A 14,583-nucleotide genomic window follows, 5' to 3' on the forward strand; every position below is an offset into this window, starting at 1 on the left:
ATCCGATCTGAAGAAAGGGAATATTGTCAAAAGGTATCACATAACGTATCAGAAAGTTAGACCAGTGTGTTTGACATTATTGGAAGCAATTCACCCTTCTTACCCGGTGCACTTCGACCCATAGTCGTTGCATTATCGTTCAAGTCTACTGCGCAGGATCATAACATTTTCTCTCTTATTTCTATTTCTATTTTTCTTCCCTTTTCGCACCGTAAGAGTGCGAGAACGATGTCCAACAGCAACCCAATGGTGATACCAAGAAGGTCTAGGAGATGATATCGATATATCGATTCGAAGCTTTGAACTCGAGTTTCAGTTGGATATTCCATCTTATTTATTCTACTATTTACGTATAAACGATTTTTTATGATCTCTCTTGATATATATATATACAGTAGTTTTTATTTTTATAACGTACAAGCATATATGTAACTTGAAGCTAATCATTGGAACAATTGTTACACGATAGAAATAGACGAACTTAAATAATTTGATTGATTACAATATTTTCTTGAGACATTGTTTTTTTCTTAAAAAAAAGTAATATTAATATATATTATATATATTATAATATATAATAGAATAACACGGTAACCGATCGTGATAATTAAATAATTGATTTGTATTTTCTATTTGTTAAATTGTATTTAACAACGATGAAGCCGTCTGGAAACCGTCGACACGTTAAAATAGTCAAGGCGAAATCAGATTAGATCTTCGTGCATCGTGGGTAATCCGGAATCCCAGATAATTATCTAACAGAAATTGCAGGTGCTACGTGATTGATGTTTCTACGACATAATTTCGTCTAGGAGAAGGTGTACCATAGACCATCCTTTCGTCTAGATTAAGATGGACGTGTACGTGCATCTATCTCACTTTCACTCTTTATCTCTATCTATCTTTCTTTTTATATACGTATATAGACATATAAATATATAGTATCATTACGATGGGGGTGTCACAAAATGAGCGGAAAAAGAGAGAGCCGATGTAAGACGCGATCGAAGATCGTAAAAACCTCGGTAAAATGGCGTTGGCATCAAGCTTTCATAGGAAATTCGATATTTAAAGTTATTTACTTTAGGTAGACGAAATAGATAGGACGTAAACGAGGATCGGTTGACTTGACTTCGATAGCTGCCGAGTAAATCGATCGGAACGTCTATCGTTTTCTAGCAAAAATAATAAATGAAGTAAAGTAAGAAACGCGCTAAAGGAAGAAGTAACACTAAGAAAAAGAAAAAGAAAACGGAATAACGCTTTGAAGAAGAGAGAAGAAAAACCGAATTAAGTAACGAAGATTGTTTGAATAAGTCAAGATGACGGGTTAAGAATTAAGACGCGGTCAAAGATCAAACGCGTACGTGCTTAACGATTTACAAGAGGTGCCACAACACCATGAGAGTAAACTTTCGTCAGCCGCAAATTACTTTCATTTAAATCGTTATCGGCGAGCGGCTTGTCTTACTTGCCTTGGTTTACGCGATTAGCATAAATTTACATCCTAGGTTGAAGGCACGTAAAGGCTCGAAGGGCCAATCCGCCCACACCTACACCCACACCCGTGCGTTCGTGTTGTACTTCTTGACGACAACGATAGGGGACAAGGCTGAAGGGAGAAACGGATTCTGCCAAAGGGGGTTTGCAAAGTTTCTTCTTGAGAAAGTAAGATCAGGAGAAAGAGAAAGTCGATCGTTCGAAAGATAAACGCTTACAACGTAAAGTTATAACACGTTTGATAGGGTTACTCGATTCGCATCGTAATATTTTGTTTATCGGTATTCAAACTTAATAAAATTAATAATTATTAGGGTATATTATAGTCGAAAAAATAAACGTTTCATTTGATATATATTTTATAGAAGAAACATGTGTTATTCCTTTTTCTTTTTCTTTTTCGATTTATTTATTAAACACGTGAGAAAGGTTACTCGATTCGCATCGTAATATTTTGTTTATCGGTATTCAAACTTAATAAAATCAATAATTATTAGGGTATATTATAGTCGAAAAAATAAACATTTCATTTAATATATATTTTATAGAAGAAACATGTGTTATTCCTTTTTTTTTTCTTTTTCTTTTTCGATTTATTTATTAAACACGTGAGAAAGGTTACTCGATTTTCATCGTAATATTTGTTTATCGGTATTCAAACTTAATAAAATCAATAATTATTAGAGTATATTCTAGTCGAAAAAATAAACGTTTCATTTGATATATATTTTATAAAAGAAACATGTGTTATTCCTTTTTCTTTTTCTTTTTCTTTTTCGATTTATTTATTAAACACGTGAGAAAGGTTACTCGATTCGCATCGTAATATTTTTTACCAATATTAAAACTTAAGCAGGTATATTATATTTGAGCAAATAAACGTTTCATTTACACGTATAATATATATTTTATAGAACAAATATGTTACTCCTATTTCTTTTTCTTTTTTCTTCGCGATTTATTTATTTTTACATTTAGAATCACCCTTTTTCTATTCCGTTTGGCTGTAACACCTCCTTTCGGATACGTTCCTGCATAAGTCTTTCATTGGAAAAGACGCCCTTTTCCTACGCGAAGATTTACAATTTCTTTTACTTACATATATATATATATATATATAGTTCTTAATTTCGCGAAATACGTAAACAAGATCATAAAACGCATAGCGTTTTACGAAAAAATTTACAAAAGAACGGCGCGTGGACTCGAATATCGTCTTGAAATTTTCTTTATAAGAAGAATATGTGAACGAAAAGTAAAATAAAGAGAAAAAGGAAAGAGAAGAAATAAAAATGTGGTTACACGATCGGTATAATGTCGTATTTCTTAAAGTAAATGTTTTTTCTTGACGAATACAGACACGTGAAAATTTCAAAGAACTATTAGGGAATTTTTTAACGTAGGATTTAATTGAAACATCACTAATAGCAATAAATTATGCATCATCGAAAAAAAAATGATGTATTTCGTATAATAGCTTTAGAAATATTCTACGATATTATCGATCGATAGAAATTATTTTAATTAAAGTATCGAGGGATAGAAACAAGTTAACGAGTTTTTGGTTACATACATGGGTACACATACACAGGCGCATACATACTTTATTATAATGTTATACAGATTTGCGTTACGCGCGTGGTTGCTGTTTTTTTAGGGGGAAGGGAGGGAGGAAGGGAGGGGGGAAAGAGTTAATTAGAAATATTTTTTTTATTTTCTGTAGACTTTAGTAAAAATTTTCAATCACCACCCGAGGACGTGGCTGTCCGTAATAATTCTTTCCCCCTGCCTTTTCCTTTTAATATCCAAAAATTATGAAAGGTAGTGTAAATATAAATGTTTACACGTAGCGTTGCTTATTTACATATGTATTCAATTCAACATTCTAATAGGATTTTATTTCATCGTCGCAATTTATATAGTAGTTTAAATTAGGTTATATTCGAGTTGGATGAAATTAGCGTTAAATCCGGGGAAAAGAATATTGCCGACAATAAAAGTAGACATCAAAAAGCTAAATTAAATCGAGAACGTAGTAGTAGTATTAGTAGTAGTAGTAGTAGTAGTAGTAGTAGCAGTAGCAGAAGCAGAAGCAGCAGATATATCTTTCTTGCTCGATAAAAGAGTGGAAAAAAGTTAGTGTGGCCAACGTCGAACTTAGTTTATCCTTAGTGCGTTGCCTTTGCGCATCCACCATCGTATTTTCAACTGCAACTTCACCAGTCGTTGGAATCGTATTGAAAGAAAAAAAAACCGAAAGAGAGAGAAAGAGAGATTGAGTAAAGCAATTTATGTAGAAAAAATAAAAAAAGAAAGAAAGAGAAAGAAGCAAGCAAGAATATCCTATATGAAGCTTATGTTATAGCGGAAGTGAACGGCCTTCCAAGCGAACGCATTCACTGTCAATGATGGTAACCATCCTTTCTCATATCTCGATGGTACTGTAACACGATAGTAGTCGACAGCATGTTATACTCGCATGCTCTGAGAAGAACTCATCTGACTAGAAAAAAAGGAGGAGGGGGAGGAGGAGGAGGGGGAGGATAGACGATCGGCTCTTTTCTTCTTCTTCCGGGGGCAGTAACACCCTCTCTGTTCGATTATTAGATGGTTCGTTGTAAAAAAAGAAAAAAAAAAAAGAAAAAATAGAAAAATGATCTTCTATCGTCTCCTGAGCAGAGGTTAATAATAATAATAAAAAAAAATGTAGAAGAAGTAGGATTAACGATAATAATGAACCTGAAAAAAATGATATTCTATTAATATGAAGATTGAGATGTAGATGAGATGGAAAATATAATGAAGAAGAAGAAGAAGGAAAAGAAAATTCAACTTAGAAACGATCGCTTCCAATTCCCAAGAACTTCCTTTCGATTGAAATTACTTCCCCTTTATTACTATAAACTGATAGAATAATATCGGAAAAAATAATTAAGAAAAAAAATATATATATATAGGAACGATCTAAATGATATCGGTGTTTGAATTGTTAAAGAATAATGAAAAGAGAAAAATAAAAATAAAAATGATAAAGATAGAACGTTGATATCAGTTAGGAAAGGTTGTCACTGTCGTAACAAGAAGAAGAAGAAGAAGAAGTAGTAACATGGATAGTCTGTAAAGAGTGGTACATTTTATAGAAATGAAGTGTAAGAAGAAAGTAACGTAGTATTAGTAATAGTAGTGGAATAAAAAAGGAAAGATAAAGAAATTGAAATAGAAAGAAGAGACATAAGGTAGGGAAGGGAGGGTGGGAGGGAGGGAGGGACGGTTTGAAAACCCGAGAGGAAGTGCAGTGACGTGTCAGAAGTCGTAGGAGAGATTGATGAGGGTTTTCTCCCTCTTCCCCCAGCACAGTTGGCTTATAGCTACTGAAAGTCACGAGGTTAGTATAAACCTAGGTTAGCTAACGAACAAACTCCGGTATATACGCAATTCACATATCCAAGAAGAGCGTTATTACCAACACTAATCCATAAATATTCAATAGACGTAAATAAGTAGGAGAGAGAGAGAAGGAGAGAAAGAAGCGTTTCATTCGCGACACCTGGTTATGTTCAAACATCGTACTCTTATACTCGTCCGTATAGGCCGAAGTTGGATATTAATTGGACTTCCACCTTCCTTAACACCCTCCCCCATCTCCATCCCCCTCTTTCATCATTCATTTCCTTCTGTGGCTTATTTCTAAACTCGTAAAGAGGTAGGGAAAAGAGAACGTTTCACTTACGTTAATTAGAAACTCGTAGGAAATACGCGTACGACCATTCATAGCTTACTTTGGATTTTCTCACGAGACTTCTTATTGGTCATAGCGTGTGTGTCTCTCTATATTACATACTACATATATATATACACGTTTATGTATGCGCGTGTTCGTATATTTCTACACAGACTCGTTTTATTATTGGCTTCTAGGAGACAGTACTTTCGAGGTTTCATCAATACGCGATCGATTCTAACGGAAAAGCGATATCCAGGGACTTTCGAATAGAATCCTCATTGTAACTTTTCTTTCTTTCTTTCTCTGTCTGTCTGTCTATCTATCTTTTTGTTTTGTCTTTATCCAATAGCGTGTTCGTAACTTGGTAATTTCGTTTTAAACCGAACCGTCGACGTGTCGCCTATTTCCTAGTTTTTTTTTCGAGGATTACAGTGTGTGGAGAATCGGTTGTAGTTCGTAGGTTACATCTCGTGTATGAGAACGATCGGATTTCCAAACGAAACAAGGAAGTCTCTTTCCTCGATCCACAGACTACTAGTAGCGCATTGGAGAGTTTGTTGGGTCTAACAGATAAATACCAACTACTAGTATTCGAACGTTAAGAGAGAAACAGATAGAAAGAGGTTTCAAGGGAGAAAGGGAGAGAGAGAGAAAGAGAGAGGGAGAGGGAGATAGTGAACCTTTTGATCTGGCTATTCCCCGATCGGCTTCAAGGACTTGCCTACTGGATAGAAATTCAATCTCTTGACGTTGGTCATCTCTTCTCTTCCTTTATGCTACCTCCATGCTACGATAATATATGTACACGCGTATAACAAGTTAAATAAATAAATCTTAATAGATTGAAATTTAATCAGAGAATTTTTATAATATTTTCTATTCGAGTAAACTTATATATTTATAATGTTTTTTTTTTAAATCTATTTATTTAATCTAGATTTTTGTCTGTGTGTATCTTAAACTCGGAACGTACATATAAGACACGTCAACGAGTTATCCAAAAGCAATAAATCGAGTGGTTACTCCGACAAACGAACGAACGAACGGTCGTCGTCGTTGTTATCCGTGCAATTTTCTGAACGTGTCCCTGTCGCCTTTCTTCCTCCCCCTTTCTCCCTTTCTCTCTCTTTCCATTTGGAGTCCGTTCGGGTTCTGGGATTAGATTCGGAAGTGGTTGGCAACTGGTTTGAATATTGGATAGGAACGACGAAGACGACTTAGCAGCAGTGAGTGAGTATTCGCTCGCGTGAACACGCCTTTTCAAGAGGATTTTCTTATTTTTATTCTTATTCTTCGTCATCTTTCTTCCCTTCTTCTTCTTCTTCTTCTTCTTCCTTTTCGTTTTCGTTATCGTTCGATATCAAACGTTTTGTATTCGGGAATATGGTGGTAGCCACTAGGAGGAGAGGGAGGACGTGGAATAAATTATGTCACACTTTAGGAAGAGAAAATGATGATAAGACGAGGAGTAAGGGAGGGGTTCGTTTTATTTTTTAAGAAAAATTGCCTAAAGACTTTCTTCTGTCCTCCGATTCGATCGAAATCTTCTTCTTCTTCTTATGATGATTTTTCTTTTATTACTCTTTCTTCACTTTTTAATTCTCTACACGTTTTTAAGAAAAGAACTTTGTGAAAATTTTGCGAATGCACCGGAGTTTTACTGTGTCACTTTTTGACAAACTTTTTGATCCGTGTCTAAGAAGATGGGGAAAAAAAAGAATTAAGAAAAAAAGAAGAAGGAAAAACATCACGACAATATTTTACCTGCAATTTTTGATTACGATATTGCACGAGCCTTTGTTTTTTTTTTATCATGCAATAGTCGAGGAATAAAAATAATAATCTTATAACGTTAAACGCTTCCTAGTACATGATTGAATGTATGATGAAGAAAAAAATGAAATAAAATAGAAATAACATATTTTCATTTCTTTATTTTGAAACAAACTTACACGTTTTACACATTGTGAAAGAAAACGACGCTCTAGCTCTATAGTTTGGCTTAGTAAAAAGGGGTCTTGCAAGTAATTTTTTTTTTTAAATTTACCTATGCACATAAATTACGCGAAGAGAAACAGAGAAAGAGAGAGAGAGAATTGCAAAGAGGAAAAAGCTAGCTTGGCATTGGGTTTTCGTACGAGAATAGAAGTAAATCTCGCGCGTGGTGTGGTACCCCCAGAGGAAACATAACGGTAAAGAGTAGTGGAAGAGAAGACGAGGTAGGGTAGAATGGGGGCTGAAAGAAGAAGAAGGAAAACAGGGGGATGAAAGGAGGGAGAGGGAAAAACATTCGAGCAAGAGTAAAAGGAAAACGCGTGAGAGTTTCGTGCCACGATATCTCTCTCCTACTACTATTCGTTGCAACTGACTTATTCAATTTGTATTCCATAATACTCGTATTAGGAGGAGTTAGGGAGTGAGGGGGGAAAAAGGGGGAAGAAGAAACGGCCTTCGAGAGATATCTCAAGCCTCTCTCTCTCTCTCTCTCTCACTCTCTTGTCGGTTGAAACTCTTGGAAAGTGAATGCACACGTATACATTTACTCTTCCATCCTTTTCGTACGACGATGCATTCAAAACCGTGTGAAGTTCAGATTAGACTTTCTTTATGTGTATATAAATATATATATAGATATAAAAGAGTACATACAGTAAATGTATATATATATATATATATTATTATACATTTGGGTGGATTGATGCGTAGTATTTTTATATAGATATACATATACATATTTGAAGTTTCGACCGAGAATATGTATAACACATTTATATTTCACGATAAAAGCATAGAATATTTTATGTTACCTTTTCAGCGTCCAACATTAACGCACTTAACATTTCACATTTCTCTCTCTCTCTTTCTCAACAAATTTTGTTTCTTTTTCTGAAATATTTTGTAAGAATAAAATATATATATCATCTAAGATATAAGTGAAATATTTCAAGTTAATACTTGAGTAAAATTAAAACATATATATATACATACATATTACATTGGACGTTTTTGATGGCGCATAAAAAAAACTCGTATACGATTCTATAATATATATATTCCATTTATTTGATTTACATTCCTGGATTTGAAGGTATGTAACGTTTTATTTTCTCAAAATATCGTTTACATTTTTACATTCGAAAAACGTAACTCTAGCAAAATCGTCGAACGACGACGTTGACCTGCGAGTATAGTAGAATCACGGTGTAGTGGGAGGGCGGGGGAAAGGGGGTGGGTGGGAGCGAGGGTGTACAGATTGACCAAAACATTCCAACGCCAGCGGCCAGTTCCATTCGAATGTTGTCAAGTAGTTGGATATGGAAGAGGGGGAGAGAGAAGGGGTGTTAGGGGTTAGGGGGATTTGAAGAAGATTAAGTGATTCATCATGAATGAACGAACGATGACTGGAAATACGAATAGAAGAAGAATCGTACAGTTTGAACGACTCCCACTCGATTAATTATCCTTTAGAAAACCGACAAAGTGTTTCTGGACATCGTCAAAAGACTCTTCTAGTTTTCTTTCTGCTTTTTTTTCCCTCCCTCCCTCCCTCCCTCCCTCCTATTTTCGTTTTTTATTTTTCCTCCCTTTCTTAATTCCTTCGTTCGTTCTTTCTTCTCTTCTCTTCTCTTCTCTTCTTTTCTTTTCTTTTCTTTTCGACTACTAAAAGCCCTGTGAACCCTGTGAAAGGTAGAAAAGAAGTTCCTTTGTTTCAAGGCGTGTTCCCTTAATACGAGCCACTAACGAGACCCTTTACTTTTGCGGATGGTGGATTCAAAGCTTAAGAAATTTTGTTTTTTTTTTTTCTTTCCATTTATGTATATCCTAGATATTTATATGTATGCATGTATGTATGTATGTATGTATATATGTTCGGAATTATTTATTTTATGATTCCTCTCTGGACTCACTTTTTGACTATAAAAAAAACTACTTTAATTGTATAGAATTAAAATAAATGAACGCAGGATACTCTAATCATCGTTAAAAGTGTCAACCTTAACACGATTAACTCGAGAACGGGAGAGAGAGAGTAGTAATTTGTATCGATAGTCAAATTTGTACGAATCGATACTTTCCAATGGTACCGGTTTATCTATTATCGATTATTTCATTTAACAATATAACTTGATAATATCTAATTTCGTAGATAATTCTTTGATTATACACACGTGTTACCGTTAATATTCAAAATTGATTATACATCTCGTTAATGGATATAATTTTAATTTTAAATTCATTTGTCAACGCCAAATCCTTTTTGATAATAAAATAAAAATTATTCGATGGAAAATAGAAATTTATCTTTATGATATATTCAATCAAAATTTTTTTTCTATTCTTTTTTGTAGACAAAAATTTTTATTTATAGATATTAATTAATCTAATCTATCATATTATTATCATTTAATGTTAGCGTTTTAATATCCTCAATTTGATAATTAATAATAATACTCGTTGACACTATTTTCAGATAACGTGTATGCTTACCGACCAACACACCCATTTTTTATTTCTGTGTGTAGTGTGCGTGTGTTTTTTTTTTTTTTTTTCTTTTTTTCTTTTTCCTCGAATAGGGTGAATAACATACACGTTGAGTATATCGATCATCGTTATAGTTACCAACCGATGAATATCGCATTTTCATCGAGTCTAGACTCGATGATACGCGTTCCAAATCGAAAAGCTGATTCTCGCGAGGATTCGTTTCACGTGTACCACGAATGCGGTTTAATCTCGGCAACCGACGACTGCCGTAGAAGATTATCGAAGACTCTCTGCTGTCTGCTCTTTATGATATTCTCTTTCTATCTATTTTTTCTTTTTTTGTTTTCTCTTTTTACTTTACGTTCTACTATCTATCTATCTTTCTCTTTGATTAGAAACGTTTTCTCTCTTCTCTATTTAATATTTACTTATCGAACGATAGAACCGATAGAAATTATTCAAACAGAACATTATTCCAATAAAATTTCAAAATATTCTCTACCCGTCGATTATATTGACATTAACAAGATTAAATATCTCGAGATATATATATATATAATAAACATTAGAGAAATTTGAGAGATAATGAAAATTAAAATAAATAAAATACAAAGACCAATGATTACTTTTTACAATTGAAGTAATATACGTGTAGATGCCTTTTGTATTCGTGTATTTTAAATCTATAAAAAAGGAAAAAAAAAAGTAGAAAAAAATTAAAATCAAACGAATAGAAATTTTGTTGAGTACGACAAATACGAAAGGAAAAATATCGAACCGCGTATCTTTTTTTTCTATCTCTTTGTATATATGTATATATGAATACGTCCGAATCTATCTCATATATTAAAAAATTAGACGAGCGAGATAGATTTATTCAGAGTTCCGATCGAATAGGGGAAGAATATTTTATATTCTAGAACGATAAATAATGTTGAAACGTCGAAGAGTCACAATATATTTGAATCGAATGCATAGATCTTGCCGAGAGGTCCCTCTGTTCCGTAAATACGGATTACCTTTCCCATAGGGACATACGTTTTCCCTAGCTAGTTCTTCCATTATTTTTCTTTACTCCCTTACGATAGCTTTTTCGCACTCTCAGAGAGACGGACAGACAGACAGACAGACTCAACGAAATCTGACAAACAAATATATTTCAAGGAACGGACGGCTTTGAGACTCTTATGGGGTCTTTTCGACTTAAAAAGAGGATAGAAATATCTTTGGCGAACGTAAAATCGAAAGACCGGTGGTGAATGCCAAAAGAAGGAAAATCAAATCACATCCCGAATAAAACGAAAGAACGAAGATTTCTTTAGCCCTTTTTGTTGTCGTTGTTCTCTCTTTTTCTTAGTTCCAGTTCTTTTCGTTTTTCCAGTAATGAAGTCACGTTTGTATACACATTATACGACTGTAAATGTTTATAAAACGAAATGTCGGTCATTAGTAATGTTAACTAACTGAGAAGTAAACGTTGAGTAAGCTAGTACCGGTAGTACGTGTTTACGAGTTTGGGTAGTTTTACGATCCGAAACTCGAAATGTCTCGCGTGAGAAGATCAAGAATGAAACACCAAAAGAAAGAAAGAGAGAGAAGGAGAGAAGGAGAGAGAGAGTGGGAGGACACATTTAACACTTCGTTAAATGCAACATACACAGGAGAAAATGCATTATACGAAATCGTGTCATCTTCTAAAGTATCGTTTCAACGAATGAGTAAATACATGCATCTATGTATATATGTTATCATGAAAGATCGAAATTTTGGAGAATGTCTAGATTCGCATGGTAGTTTGGTGCATTTTCGAAATATTAAATGATTATAATATGAATATTAAATGATAATAATTCGAAAATCCAAATAATTCGGTAATGTGAATCTTGACGTTCATCAATTTTGATCTTTCATGGTAACCTTATACATATTTAAAATTGCAATATCTGTGGAAAATGTATGAAACATAGAAGAAAAAAAAATATGCATATGTAGAATTAAATAATCGTAATATGAAAAACAATCGTTTTTTTTTTTTTGCAGATTATTTTCTATTACATTTTGAATCTGTAAAGAGTTGAAATAATGTTCGGTAACTTTTCCTACGTTCTCAACATCTTACTCTTCTATTCTCTTTCGTTAATTTCTCTCTCTCTCTCTCTCTTTCTTACAAAGAGGAGTACGAAGAAATTTATCAATCATTTGGAGTCTTCATTGTTCCGTTAAAACATGGAAGCATCGTTCGTGAATTCGTTATTATGGGGGAAATTGGAGCGCGAAGTAAAGCCGTAAGCGATATTAACGAGTCCTCCTCTTCGCTTGCTCGTTACCTCTTTACCTCAAACCCCCCTACAAGCCCCTACAAGCTCCTACAACACTCCCCACAAACCCTCTCTCTCTCTCTACCAACCTTTTTTCTTTTTCCGAATTACGCTCGAATGAATCCTAAACAGCTTGCATCAAACCTTTGCACCGACTCATTTATTAACGAGCCCCATCTTCCTTTCCTTCCTCCCTTCCACCCTTCCACCCTTCCTTCCTTCGTTCCTTCGTACCTTTCTTCGAACTTTCTTATCAAGTTTATATTTCATCATCGATTCATTCGCAGCTTCTTAAGAATATTTCGTTTCATATTTGATTAAAGAGAATTTCGAAATTTGTAGTATAAACTACCTAAAAAAATGGGAATGTGTAAATAATGTATTTGTATATTAACATCCAATGATATTATCAATTATTATATTATTTCATTTAATTAATATGATTCATTGTTATATTAGTAAATTTTCGATTAAATTGATTTAACCATCGGAGGGAGGAGGGGTTTATAATAATTAATTCGAATTAAACGAAACATTAATAGTCGTCGTTGGGGAAAGAAAAAAGATAAAATATATTATTTTACTTTCTACGAATGAATTAAATTAAATATCAATCTATAATAAAATTATATTGGAAATATGTAAGAGAATAATAATAATTAACGTTTAAATTAATCGATCGACGATAATGTAATTGAATGAAACAAAAGAATTAAAAGAAAAAGAAAAAAACAAGGAAAAGGTAAATAAATCAGATAGAAAGAAATATTTAAATTAACGATTAAATAAAAATTTGTATATATTTTCTTATACGAATAACAATAGTCTAGGAAATTTCACGATAAGTCAGGGTTGAGATTTAAGGTACGGTCGAAGGACTTTCTTGCAGTGGTCAAATAATTCATAATAAAAGGGACCTAGCGAACGGTTAATGGTGGTGGTGCTGGTGTGATAGTGATGATGGTGGTGGTGGTAGTGAAATATAACGGGTGTTCGCGCGCAAACTTACGCGCCTTTGTTACGAACGACCGTGGGTGGGTTCATTTATACGCCACGAAGCTTTCCACATGAAATTATTTATTATATGAGAAGAGAGAAGAAGAGAGAAGAAGAGAGAGAGAGAGAGAGAGGAGAAATGGTGACCAAGGGTTGAGGGGAAGACGAAAAGAGAGACCAAGAGAATGGCAGTGGTTAACGAGAACGCCCTTCCCACCCCCAAACCCTTTCCCCTCACATGCAAAAAACAAAATTTTCGTTATACTACAAGAAGGAGGGGGGAATGTTTTGCAATTAACGATCCGCGAATTAAAAACCTGACGTTCGTTCGATCCGCGTTTTATCCGCGATTTATTTGAATTTATCTTCTCGCGAATAATGTGTTATCTTGTATGCCGGTATTATTTTTTCTAATTTCATTTTGTATTTTTCGTTTTTATTTTATTTTTCTTTTTAAACGTACATTTTTCTATGTATACTTCTTCCATGTGTTGTCGGTTTATATTTACAATAATTAATATAAATGTTTTTATTGAATTTCTTCTATATATATTGATTATACAGATTGTTCGAGTAATGAATACTTTTATTAAAAAATTTAATACAAAACATGGGAATATAATAAATATTAATCGGTTATTAAACGATATATATCTTTTATTAGTTTCTTCTTTAATAATGTTAATCGAATAAAATGGATATCATTTATTGCAAATAATAAATAAAATATAAATGAAGTTAGAATAAAACTATCTAAGAGAGTTTTGGTAATACCTGTTAAACAAGTAACAGGTTTGGAGTAAGCTTTTGTTAATGATAGAATCAATCGTGTTAAATCACAATAGAGAGGACGAATCGCGTTTCTCAATCGATTTTCGAACTCGACTTTCATCCAAAAGGCGAGTATCAGATGACTATGGTCGTCGCGTGCAAGAATCCTATTTCTAGATGTTACTACATGAGAGAATTTGATAGAAGTATCTGCTATATATATACGTTTGTGTATGTACACGTGCGTGAATGGTTCATCTCAAAGATACTTGCTCCGTTTCGTCGATTTTTATTAAGTATAAACGAAAAAAGAAACAAAAAAAGAAAATATAAAACCATTATTCGTTTTCGTTATTTTCAATTTAAATCGTATTCGATAATTGAGCTGACGTGATATTGAACGAGCATGTTTTTTATAATATATTTTTTGATTAAGCTAGTTTGTCTCCTTCCCCCTTTTCTCACTCTCCCTCTCTCTATCTCTCTCTTTTTTAGTCAACTCGTATCGAATAAACCAACGCACTCGTTTCTTTCCTTTTTCCTTTTCTCTTTTTTTTTTTGTTGTTTACTTAAAGTTACCTACGTTTCGATATCTTTCCACCTGATCGAGTGCGAAATTCAGCGAACTAAGTAAGAAACTTACTCGTATAGAACTCGAAAAGAAGGGGAGGAATGGGTATACTTGTGTAAGTATGTTTCTGCGTGTGTGTGTGTGTGTATGTGTGTGTGTATTCATAGCTCGTGTGGAGCAATGGAAAGAGTAGAAGTGTTTTAGGAAACGGGGTAGAC

This window comes from Polistes fuscatus, unplaced genomic scaffold, assembly GCF_010416935.1.
Source record: "Polistes fuscatus isolate 324 unplaced genomic scaffold, CU_Pfus_HIC Scaffold20, whole genome shotgun sequence".
NCBI lineage: Eukaryota > Metazoa > Arthropoda > Insecta > Hymenoptera > Vespidae > Polistes > Polistes fuscatus.